Source organism: Triticum aestivum, chromosome 6A (genome assembly GCF_018294505.1).
Source record: "Triticum aestivum cultivar Chinese Spring chromosome 6A, IWGSC CS RefSeq v2.1, whole genome shotgun sequence".
NCBI classification, from domain to species: Eukaryota; Viridiplantae; Streptophyta; class Magnoliopsida; order Poales; family Poaceae; genus Triticum; species Triticum aestivum.
In genome coordinates, this window is record NC_057809.1 from 135673032 (window position 1) to 135685051 (window position 12020).

Here is a 12020-nt window from a genome sequence, read left to right on the forward strand (position 1 = left end):
TCGGAATAAATTCTGAGAAGCATTCTGGCAAAACAGAGGCCTGCGATTGGCTTAAATACAGTACGTACTTGTCACGTCGCTGGGTGAATACTACAGTGTTGCGATAAGACATCCTGCCACCACGTAATACTTTTCCTTGTGTGTCAGTATGGCCTTGTTTCCTTCTTTGTCGGAACGACGCGGCTCGATCTCAACTGATTTGCAAAAATTACGCGGCATACAACTTTTTTTTTTGAGGGATACGCGGCATACAACTTAGCCACACAGACTGACCGCCAGGGTCCACGCACGCAGCCGCCCAACGCGAGTCCCAGGTTATCGAGTCGTGTGCGGTACTCGCACAACACGGCTCCGCCCCCCGCCCCCCACCCCCCAACCCTCTTACTCTGCCTATGGCTCTCGCTCCGCCTCCGGCGATGGATCCCCGTGCGTGGCTGCCGTGCATGGACATGGCTAGTCCGCCGGAGACACGAATCCTGCATGTGGCCGTCGTCGTCGGCACACCTCTATTTTTCTCTGTATTGTCACTGTCCCCTCCTGTGGATCGATCTAACCTTGCTCCTCCTTCCGTCGTCGTCGTAGGCCTGGTTGTTGGCCGGTGGCCGCCATTAATACGCAATTGATGCTCCTCCTTCCGTCGCAGCTAACCGTGATTTTTTCGCTCACAATTTCTCTTCTCCGTGTAGATCTTCCCTTGGTGGCGCTTGCATCTTCACATGGCATAAGATCGAAGGATCCTATGAACCCAGGCCGTCATGAACGGTCATCCACCCCGCCGGAGGTAGGAAGCCGGAGTGTGGTCTGTTGTGTTGCTTGTGAATTTTCGCTCATGACATCTATTTTCTTGTGCAGATTGGTATTGCTTGCATGTTCACAGGACCATGGACCGAGGATTTCCTGAACACGATGAACATCCTAGGTTTTCGATGTGAGCCAATGGTTCTTCCAATTCATCTCCTATTTTGCGGATAGAAACCACGCTAGATTTTTTTCGCCGGCAGATCTGATTCGGACCCACAGTACTTCTCTAGCCCTGCTGTGTCTTCTCATTCTCTACCCATCGTTCTTCCTCCTTGGCTTTGAATCTGCCACGATGACCACCAGACTGTCTCTCCGCACGAGTCAGTATAGTCGTGTTCACCATCAATTTTCAGTCATAACCTTATCCCGCTCATGTTGTTTTCCTTCGTCTTCTCTATATTATTTCAGTTTTTATTTCCACTGATATTCCTCTGATATGTACTTTCCCCCCACTGCAGGTTTGTTTTCCTCGCTCTACGCGGGGAGATCTCATTCTGACCCTGCCCTAGCTCTGTTCTCTACAAACCCTGACCTACTGCTGCCGTTTTGGGGCTGCTACCGAAGTTTCTGTTCATGACAGTTCCAGAAGATAAGTTCACTGCTTGCAGGTAATTAGAGTCCCCTTTGAAGTATTTATCCCCCTCTTTCCTCTATTATCTTGAAGTACTTTAACATTTTACTTGCCAAGGCGTGCATTGGATGGTTCTATTCCCTTTATGATTCCATATACAATATGTTGATTGCTTTTGTGGTGAATCATGCGAAGGATTTAATTTGCGTTCAGCCACACAAAAAAGCCCGGTCCTATAGGTACGACCGTGCAAATTCCCCTATTAGTAATTTAGTACCATCTCAACAAAGGTTGTGTGTGCCGAGTGACCGATGAAATACACTTGGCAAACTACTTGGCACTAGGCAAAATAAGTGATTCCGGCGATACTGTTTACTAGCGAGCGTCCATTTTGAACTGGGTACGAGCTTAACAGATTTAAGAAGCGGTTAGATCAAACGCCAGCTTGGAGTAGACTTAAAGAAAATCCAGTATATTGTGATGACCGTGGTCGTGCAGACTTCAACCAATATAAAACTGCTCCAGTATTAGATTTACGAGCATATTTTAAGAACTCGAACTTATTACTAGTACCCCAAGTGTGGTGGTGGTATGTCAAACAACAGCAGTAAAACAACATCAGATCAATATGCAAACCGTATCAAACAATCACTAGGCTTCACGCCGCGGGCATGCTCTTATGTATGCTTGCACCAGATGGCTGGAACCTTTTCCTTTCCTTTTTTGCAAGTCGTGTAAATTTGCGATCTAATTCCGCAAGACATTAAGTAGTGGTCAAGGGGATCCAAAGGGTGAGAGAGATGATAGCATAGCATTCCACTCCTAGGAAACGGAATCTTATTATGTGCTTCAAGATCTAGCAGCCACAACCACAACCACGCCGTATGAATGTTGATCACCGTTACTGCTCGTACGTGGGTACTAGTGAGATTTTTGGAAAATACCCCACGGACCCTCGCAATCTTTATCCCTGCCATCTCACTGTTGCCGTCTTTACTCTCTAAGTGACATGTCAATCTACTGGCTTGCTCGGTATGCTGACTGGTTCTTGCGGAAGCATGGCGATGATACGGTCGATGCACGGAGACGATTAATTGAAGTGACGAAGGGGCCCACAGCCCAAATGCCCGTTTAAATTATGCACGGTAGTTGGTAGTACTTGCATAGGAGCCATGAAGACAATCTCGGGGCCAGAGAGGGTCCTGTTGGTTTGTTTTCAAAACTTTTGCGAAGGGAAAGATCCAAGGAGCAAATGGAGTACAGGGCGTTCCCTTTGTTCTGTTTTGCAAGAGCTGGCAAGTGTGACTGTGTGGGCCGGCAAGCGTTGCGTTGCGTCGCCTCCTCTCTTTCTGCCTCCTCATTTCGATGCGATATCAACCCTTGCTGGGCTCTTCCTCGAACGGGTTGTTGTGTAACAGGTGAGTAGGGCCCAGTAGAACGCATGTGAATTTGCTCATCAACTTGATGGATTAATTTTAAGATATATGACATCCCTATTAGAGGAGGCACCTATTCTTCCATCAAATATTCTGCTTTTTCTTGGGTACTCGGGTTCAAGTACCTATTGATTTTTTGTTTCTTCACTAGCTTCACATAATCCTGAAAACACAAGTTTTCTCCAAGCCTCTTGCGCACATCTCTGATTGAAGGGTACTATTCTATAATGTTTCTTTAGTAGACCCCCCTGCTAATCTGAGCGAGTTTTCATATACTGTATACACAAATACATGATTCACTATACCCGCTTTTGAAATAAAGACTAGATAACCTCTTCTCACCTGAATATCCAAATACAAAGTGGTAAGAAACAAATTTTAATTAATGAGAAGAATCAATGGATTCATGATTAACCTCTCTGCTGGTTCTCCCCGAAATGCGTTGAGGCGCAACAGTTGACTGGACATCTAGGGGTAAAGCACTATTTCGGTGTGGGCTGCGCAAGCGGTACCAAATCGAGGCCATTTCAAAAATCAAAACAATCGGGACTACTTGTATTTCTGCAATTTTGGTTCCGCACTCGTTTTGGGAGATGAAGACGCAGTGGTAAAGCTGCTGCCTTGTGACCATGAGGTCGCTGGTTCAAGTTCTGGAAACAGCTTCTTACTATAGACCCAAAGTGGTCGGACCCTTCCCCGGACCCTGCGCAAGTGGGTGCTACATGCACCGGGCTGCCCTTTTTATTCATTTTGGGAGATAGAGGACGGACATCCCACATCAAGGGCATCTCCAACGTCGACCCTCAAACCGTTCGCATACGTTCGGACCGCGCTAGCCGGACGTGTTGTGCCATCCAAATGCACTTTCTCCCGCGAACCAGAGTCAAACATGGGGGGAGTAGTAGTGCTTTGCGAGGCGTCCGGACCGCTGCCACGCCTGCGTGTGACCGCCCTGGCCCACCCGAACCACCTTCCTCGCCCACGCGCGCTTCTTGCCCGAAACAGTCTGCGCTACTCCAGAGTGTCAGTGCCACATTCATGCCCAGCTAGAGTGGACATGATCTCTCACTGGTGCCGGCATTGAAGTGGCGCCGACCGAGAGAGGAGCGCCTGCGCCGCTTCTCGGTGTGCGCGACGGCTCCACGTTCAAACGACACCACGGCCGCCCGTCTGTCCATTTGTCGCCCACATTAATGACACCGCCCACAACCTTCATCTCCTCCAGGAGCACCAGCAGGCGGAGGAGCAGCTCAATGCCCGTAGGGAGATCGCGTCGGACGCGGATGTGGCGGAGCAGGCGGCGCTGCATGAGTCCTATCGCTCCGCCCGTGAGATCCCCCTCGCCCGCTGGCGGTAGCGCCAACGTTAGGCGGAACTGGAGGCTGCCTACCAAGAGTTTGACGAGGCAGCAAACGAGGTGTGGGGCAAGACAAGCGAGGAGGAGGACATCGCCGGCTCCGCCCCGGCTGCGCCCCTCCACCACGACCACGAAGCCGATACGTCAACGGGCACCGCCAATAGTGAGGAAGAGTAGTGCATGGTAGGTCCCCGTTGCTCGGGTCCGAAGAAGGCGACCACTCCTTCCCTCCCGTTGAAGCCAAGCTTGGTGGGCTAAACATCGTCGGTCGATTAGCCGCTTGGCGACGACATGGAGGAGGACGACTTCACTTCTCGACGCTCCGAAGGCAGAGGTTATGGAGGCGGAACTGGAGAAGGCGAAGCTTCAGTTCTCGGGGCTCATGCCTGGACACGGGAATGGGCGTCGGCGATCATTTAGATTAGGTAAACTAGCACATATGCCCGATTGTTGCAACGGAAGAAAAAATAATATGCATTTAAAGTTAGTGAGAATTATATGTGCAAGCAAAACCCTGTGTACACGTGAAAAATGAACATTTAGCTTCTCGGTTTCGCTGGGTGTGAAGTAATCAATCCGCTATCTTTTCAATCATTGATTGAGGACATTTAAGAGTTTTGTTATGTCATCGTACGCCAGAGAAGGCCCATGAATTATTCAATCTAATTTCCCTTTCAACCCAGGAGATTTGAAGGTATGAAGTTTCTGATATTGTAGGAATATGAACCATTTTTTAAATCTTAAATATGATTTCGAAAATTATGTACATTTTCAGAAAAATAGGAGCAAAATTTGAAACATGAACATCTTTTCAAATTCATGAACATTTTTTGAAAAAGCAATTTGAAAAAAAACATGGACATTATTTGAATTTGTGAACATTTTATTTATAATGGGAACATGTGTTGAAAATTCATAACATTTTTTGAAAATATTTATCTTTTATAGGCGAACATTATTTTGAATTGTGAAAATTTCACTAAACCAAGAATATATTTTGAATTTGGAGCATTTCTTAAATGCCATTTTCTTTTTCAAAATATTGAACTATTTTGAAAAACAATAAAAAAATAGAACAGGAAACCTTTTTCAAGTTCCAAATATTTTTTTAAATATCAACAAAATATTGGAATTCTGAACATTTTCCAAAATTTGTTTTTTTAATTCTAAACTTTTTTGAGAGTTTTGAATTTATGAAATAAATTCTGTAAGAAAAATTAACATGGAAGGGAAAAAAAATATAGGAGGAGGAAATAAAAATAGAAGTAGAACATAGAAACAAAGAAAAATGGGCCAGCCCATTATTGGTTGTCCTGGGCGAAGGTCCTATTATTTGCCGCTCTGTGCGGGAAATAGAAATTTCCGAGCTGTGTTGGCAGAAAAATAAGTGGGCTGGCTTCGCTGGGCCACAGCGCGTGGCCTATGTACGAAATTCTAGAAAAGCTTTTTTTAGCAGATAAATGCATAAAAATTTAATACCACCTCGGATAAAAAATCTTTTGGATGGATGGTGAAGGATAAAAAAATTAACGAAACACACCATGCTTTATTATTATTAGGTATTAGGTATAGATTAATGGTGCGTGCAGAGCTGGACGAGCAACGCTTTTAGTTAAAAGTATGTCCAAACTGTAATGAATTCCGTCATGTTTATTTGAAATCCGCCGTGTTTGCATGAATCTCTTATTGTTTTTTTGAAAATCCGGTCATGTTTACATGAATTTTATCTGGTTGTACGGATAGTAGTTGAAATGTAACGTTGGATGGCCATCTTCTGTATCCGTGTCCACGGACTGGTTTGCTCCCTCATCGTGTCGATGGATCTAATACCTGCATCTTCTCAGATGTCGTTCTGGGGCGATTGGAACAAGGGAGGGGGGTCTGGCCACAAGGTGATTTTGGCTGCAGAGTTCAGTTCCTTGGTCGATTTTAGGATTTTTATCTTTAGATTGTTGTTCTCTCCTTACACCTGTCTTCTGATATGAATTTGTGCAGCCTCTCTACTGGCTTGGAGCTGGGAATCTGAATCTGGATAAAGAGCCTACTCTGGACGAACTGGATGTGGAGAATGTGGGGAAGCTGTCCACCGTCTGGAGAGGTTGAGTCAATGTTCAGGTCAAATCTAGATGCCTATGCATTTTTGTTACTGCTATCCATAGCAATTTGATTATTTTCATTTTGTAATGGTTATTTGTGTTTGTGTTTGCAGGAACTGGAGGAGTTCCTCCCCCCTCCTCCGGAGGAGTTGACTGTTGGCAGGGATGAGGTTACCGTGAGAGATGTTGGTACTTACTGGGGCAAGTGCAGGGAGGGGTCCATACTGAGAAGATGGTAAAATTTTGGGCGTAATTAAAACAAAGATTGTCTATTGGAGCTTATGGCGGGCCATTTTGATTTACATTCCATTCTCTAGTTTGTTTGTTGTTTAGACTGTACATATACCAGCACGAATTAGATACAACCTGTGACTGGCATTTAATATTGCTTTGAATGTCATGGCTTTTTGTGACTAGATTGAGATACACTGGATAGAGGTTATTTCTACGGTTTTTCTTGCTATTTTACAGTCAAATGTAATATTATGGGGTCTTCATTCAAGTTTTCGCCTACTGTATTTATCTTTGGCGCTGTATTTATCTTACCAGGCAGTTGTTTTGCATTGGGCCACTCCTTAACTCTCCGAGCAGGTGTGTTGTTTTGTGGAGCCACCCGTTAATGACTAGTCCACTGAAATTAGATGTTCCATTTCATTTCATTTCAATTTGTCCTCGCTGCATTATCCTGAAACGAGGGAAGCGAGAGCGAGGAAGCTCTGGTTTGAGCGGTGTAGAGCTGGAGCTGTAGTCGCCGGCGGCGGAGAGCGATGAGTGGAGGATTAGACAGCAGCTTTGTCCTCTTAGTGTTGTTCTCGGCTATATTTTTTTCTGCTGGTTCCCCTTCTCTAAATGTTTCTCCCCAGTTGATTTTTGTTTGAGCGGCGTAGAGCCGGAGCTGTAGGTGCCGGCGGCGGAGAGCGACCTTGTGTGTGCGGTTGTTGCTTTCTTGAAGCTTTCTTAGTGTAATTGTTCGCATTCTCTCTAGCAGGGTAATTGTTGATGATTGTTCTTTGTAACTAGTGTTATTCCATGGAGTAACTGTATGATATACATGTGCGTGTGTGTGTGTGTGTGTGTTGAGGGGGTAGTTCTGTGTTAGTGATCACTAATTAGTGTTTTGTTTGTAGTGTGACTTCATGTATATGTTTGCAATGTTGCTGCAGTGTAACTTTGGGTGGGATTGAGTCAGATTGATATGTTTTGTATTATCCACTTCAATTTCTACAAGTCCTAGTAATCTTAGCACTATAATTAATGATCCCTGTTAGATAGGCTGTTTTGTATGATCCAGTTTCCAATTTCCCCATGTAATCTTAACAACAGTTGTCTCAAAGTTGAAAACCCCACGATTCTCCTGGTTTAATACTGCATCCTTTACAACCTTTTCATTTGGTTTGTCTTTGTTGGTTAATATTGCATCCTTTTAGAACCTTTTCATTTTGGTTTTTATTTTTCGTTCAGGAATACTGCATCCATTTTTAGCTCCATTTTATTGGTTTTTGTCATTGTTGGAAAATACTGCATCCATTTTTGAACTATTTCCTTTTTGGTTTATGTTTTGATGGGTAGTGCTGCTTCCTTTCTAGTTGTTGGATAGCTATTTTTGGTTCACTTTACTTTGTAATCGAAGACAAATAAACCAAAAATGATATGCATTCAAAGCTTTTTTGATGGAATTTCAGTTTCCTATCTGTTGTACTTACTGTTCACATGCCTCTGTAATTTAAGTTGCCTGCCACTCTAATTTCTCCTGCTACTATGAGAAGAGATAAGATACTTGTAGTTACTAGACAAGTTTCATAAGAGAAATGCTTAACTATACTTGTAGTTACTAGCCAAGTTTCATAACAGAACTGCTTAACTATACTTTTAGTTACTGCATATCATGTTAGATTGGCTTCAAAAAAATGGCAGCATAGATTAATAATTGTCTAATTGGCATTTTTATGTTTGATCCAGTGATCCAGCATAGATTAGTAATGTTGTTAGTTCATTTGCAAGTACCTGGCTGGCGCGAGCGAGCCAATGCTGTTCTAACATTTTATCTTGATCAGGATTGCTTGCAACTCCCTTGCCGGTCATCATGGCAAATCCCCACTGGACTACCCGCAACTGAAGAAGGTTCAGAATGCCATCCGTGATTTGTTTGACAAGGTTGCTTCAGAGATACATGGTTTTAAGGGCCACCCATACCTTCTCGAAGAAGTGGTTATTCTTGCCCCAGAGCCCGCGCCTAAGAGCTCTCGCAAGTCCAAGCAAAAAGCTAAGGGAGCGTTCGGAATCCCTCCACTCCCGAGTCAGCTCGCGGAGCCGGCGGAGCTGCAGGCTGAAAAGGTGGAGCTGGGATATACGCGCTCCGCAGATCCGCGGAGCTGGCGGAAGGCCGAACAGGCCCTAAGAAGAAGAAGTGAAAATGAAGCCACTCTAAATCTCATACGCCTAAGAGCTCTCTGAAGACAAGCAAAACCAGAAGAAGTGAAAACGAAGCCTCTAAATCTCATACCAGTTTTGGCAAGACTTCTATCATCTTGAGACTGTTATCATGCTTTCTCAGTTTTAAGTTTCTTGTCGAATGCTATTATTGGTTCTTTTCACTATCGGTTTTGTGAATCACATACAAAGCTGGGATGGAAGAATGAAATGTCTGGATCGTCTTTTGGTTTTTTGTGACCCTATGATGATGTGACGTTTAGTTTCAGTTTTCAGTTATTACCGTTTGTTGTTTTAACCGTGATCTGCTCATCTGCAACACGACGTGCTCCTGATGTGTGGTTTACTATCGGTTAGTATTACCGTTGGTCGCGCTGGGGCTAGCTGGCGTGCTGATGGGCGGGAGCAGCATCGTTTGCAGAGTCCTTGGCTTATTTCGTGCGCGAGTCGGGGTGTTCGATCTCATTGCTCGCGCGTAGGGCTTAGAATGATTGCAAAAGCGCGTAAGTCGGGTTGCCCTGTGGGTCTTTGATCTTTAGCATCTTTAGCAGATTCCGCGACCTGCCGTCTTCATGTACAGTATCCCGTAAACGTTTTTTTGCAGGACGCCGGGCGCACAACCAGAACAGAACTTGCATATCAATCCTGCAAGTCTGAACATACTAGTTCCCGCTAAAAACATCTCGCTGGAGTTCATCACAAGCATAGCATAGGAGAGTTTTTAATACAAACCGAAATTAAACACTACAGATATTAAACATGCATATCATAGATCTACTCGTCACCAGAGTCGCTTCGCTGCCGTCGCGGGGCAGAGGCTCATTGACGTGGAGGGTGTGGTAGATAAGTGTGCCAGAGAGGGTCGCCGCGAGCTGGTACTCCTCCTGGAGCGCCGACATGCGCGGCCGCAGCTGCATCTCCGACCGCGGCAGCCTGCTTCGCCTCAAACCACGCGTGCTCGGCCACCCTGTGGCGCTGGAGGGCCGGATCGAAGAGGTTGTCGAGGCGACGGAAATTCGCCAAGCCCGTGATCCGGCGCTGGGCATGCCGCCTCACTTTGTCTGTCGGACACGGGAGGGCGGAGGCTGGAGCCGCCGGCCTTCTCGTCGTTGCAACGCTTGCGGCCGGTGATCCCGCCGCGGCTGCCGAACCGTCCGCGGCACCCGAACCCATCGTGATCGCAGAACCCCCTGTCGCCGCCGCACCCTCGCACCCGCGGACGCCATCGCCGCCAAGATCTGGTGGAAAACCTTGCCGCAAAACGCTGTCGGAGCTCACTTGATTTCTCGTCGGAGTAGATGAAACGCGGCGGAGAGCGGATGCCCTAAATCGCCCAAGCGCGGGCATATATAGCGGTTTTTTTTGAAAAGGAGGTTAAGGCCCCCGGCCTCTGCATCAATCGATGCATACAACCATCTTTATTTATTATTCAACATGGGTCTAACAAGAACATACATCAAGCCATCCGAAGCCATCACTCATACCTACAAAACTTGATAATGTGGAGTGCTCTCACTCCCCATATCTAGAACCGGTGCCATCACCGATCCATCCACATAATGTATTGGAACCCACAGCCGGTGCAGCAGGCCTAAAGTGTAAACCACATGCACACGTTTTAGACGCCACCACCATCATCGAACCGCTGACCCATCTTCAGAAGAGAGATCTACATAATCCTTGCTAGTTTGTCCATCCATCTGCATAATCCTACTATTATTCGTATAAATCCAGCAGCCGAACAAATTCGACCCAGAAAAGAATACCCAAGGCCACATGCCTCGGGACAGTAACTCCACCCAACATCCACCAACCCTATGGCAAAAGACTGAAATAAAATGAAAAATACACAACCTTCAAGAAGGAATCACCGCACGTGAACCAATGATGACGAGTCCAACCCAAGGTCAGTCTTGGGATTTTCATCCCAAGGCCAAGCTTCAAGCCACCACCTTCAGCAAGGGCACGGCTCATGCACGTCTTGGCATATCTTGATAGGAGATCTAGTGTTCCTGCTGGAGTTCGTGGTACTTCTTGAGCTTGCGTTGTTTTTTCCCTTGAAGAGAAAAGGGTGATGCAGCAAAGTAGAGATAAGTATTTCCCTCCGTTAGAGAACCAAGGCATCAATTCAGTAGGATACAGCGCACAAATCATCAATACCTGCACAAACAATTAAACAACTTGCACCCAACGCGATAAAGGGGTTATCAATCCCTTCACGGTTACTTGCAAAAGTGAGATCTAATAGAGAAAGATGAAACTAAACAAACGATAAAGTAATATTTTTGGGTTTTTGGTTTATAGATCGGAAAGTAAAAGATTGCAAAATAGTAGATCGGAAACTTATATGACAGAAAATAGACCCCGGGGCCATAGGTTTCACTAGAGGCTTCTCTCAAAATAGCAATAACACGGTAGGTGAACAAATACTGTCGAGCAATTGATAGGAAAACGCAAAGTTATGACGATATCTAAGGCAATGATTATGAAATATAGGCATCACGTCTGTGTAAGTAGACCGAAACGATTCTGCATGATCTACTATCACTAGTGCAGAACCGGGCAATAGCACCGGTTCGTAAGACCCTTTAGTGCCGGTTCGGTAACCGACACTAAAGTTTGGGCACTAAAGCCCCCCCCCCCTTTAGTACCGGTTCAGCACGAATCGGTGCTAAAGGGCAATCACGTGGCACGAGCCAGGCCACGGGTGCGGTAGATCATTAGTACCGGTTGGTAACACCAACCGGTACTAAATGTTTGTGGGTTTTGGTTTTATTTTTTATTTTTCCTTTAAATTTGTGTTATCAATTTAATTTAGGATTGTTTTACGTTATAATGAGTTGTTATACTTGATATGGATATGGATATGGCATATATATATACTTGATCACTTAGCTAGGATCCATCTAGTTCAAACTAATTTGCGGTTTCTTTCATAAATGATATATATAATAACTCATCACCATCATCATCACATATTAATATAGAAATAAACTCTTGCATCATATCATCACCAACAACAGTATATATATATATATATATATATATATATATATATATATACTAGCTAGCTAAAAATCATCGTAGTCGTCATTACCACTATTTATCACATCATAGTCATTACCGCTATCTAATCACCACCAACACTAGCTTAAAGAAGAAACATTCACTTGTAACAGAAGCAAAGATATCATCGAGTTCAACATGGTCATGATATTATAAGCGTTCACAAGCAAATCACTATTTGAGATTAATTAAGTTCAGGACGAGAATACGAACATGACAGGACAAGTACTAAGAGCACGAACTAGCTAAATCACTCCTGCTGC

At 45.0% G+C, this 12020-nt stretch overlaps 1 long non-coding RNA gene across 3 annotated transcripts; it reads left to right on the plus strand.

Moving 5' to 3' along the window:
• Positions 1–339: 339 nt before the first annotated feature.
• On the plus strand, positions 340–8926 carry LOC123132494 (uncharacterized). Of its 3 annotated transcripts, none has more exons than XR_006464785.1 (8): positions 340–518; positions 687–781; positions 853–928; positions 1260–1409; positions 6010–6057; positions 6161–6280; positions 6375–6496; positions 8316–8926. It is a non-coding gene; the product is annotated as an uncharacterized lncRNA (long non-coding RNA). The 3 variants fall into 3 exon arrangements; XR_006464786.1 differs by having other exon boundaries at positions 351–587; XR_006464784.1 differs by having other exon boundaries at positions 349–781.
• The last annotated feature ends 3094 nt before the right edge of the window (positions 8927–12020 follow it).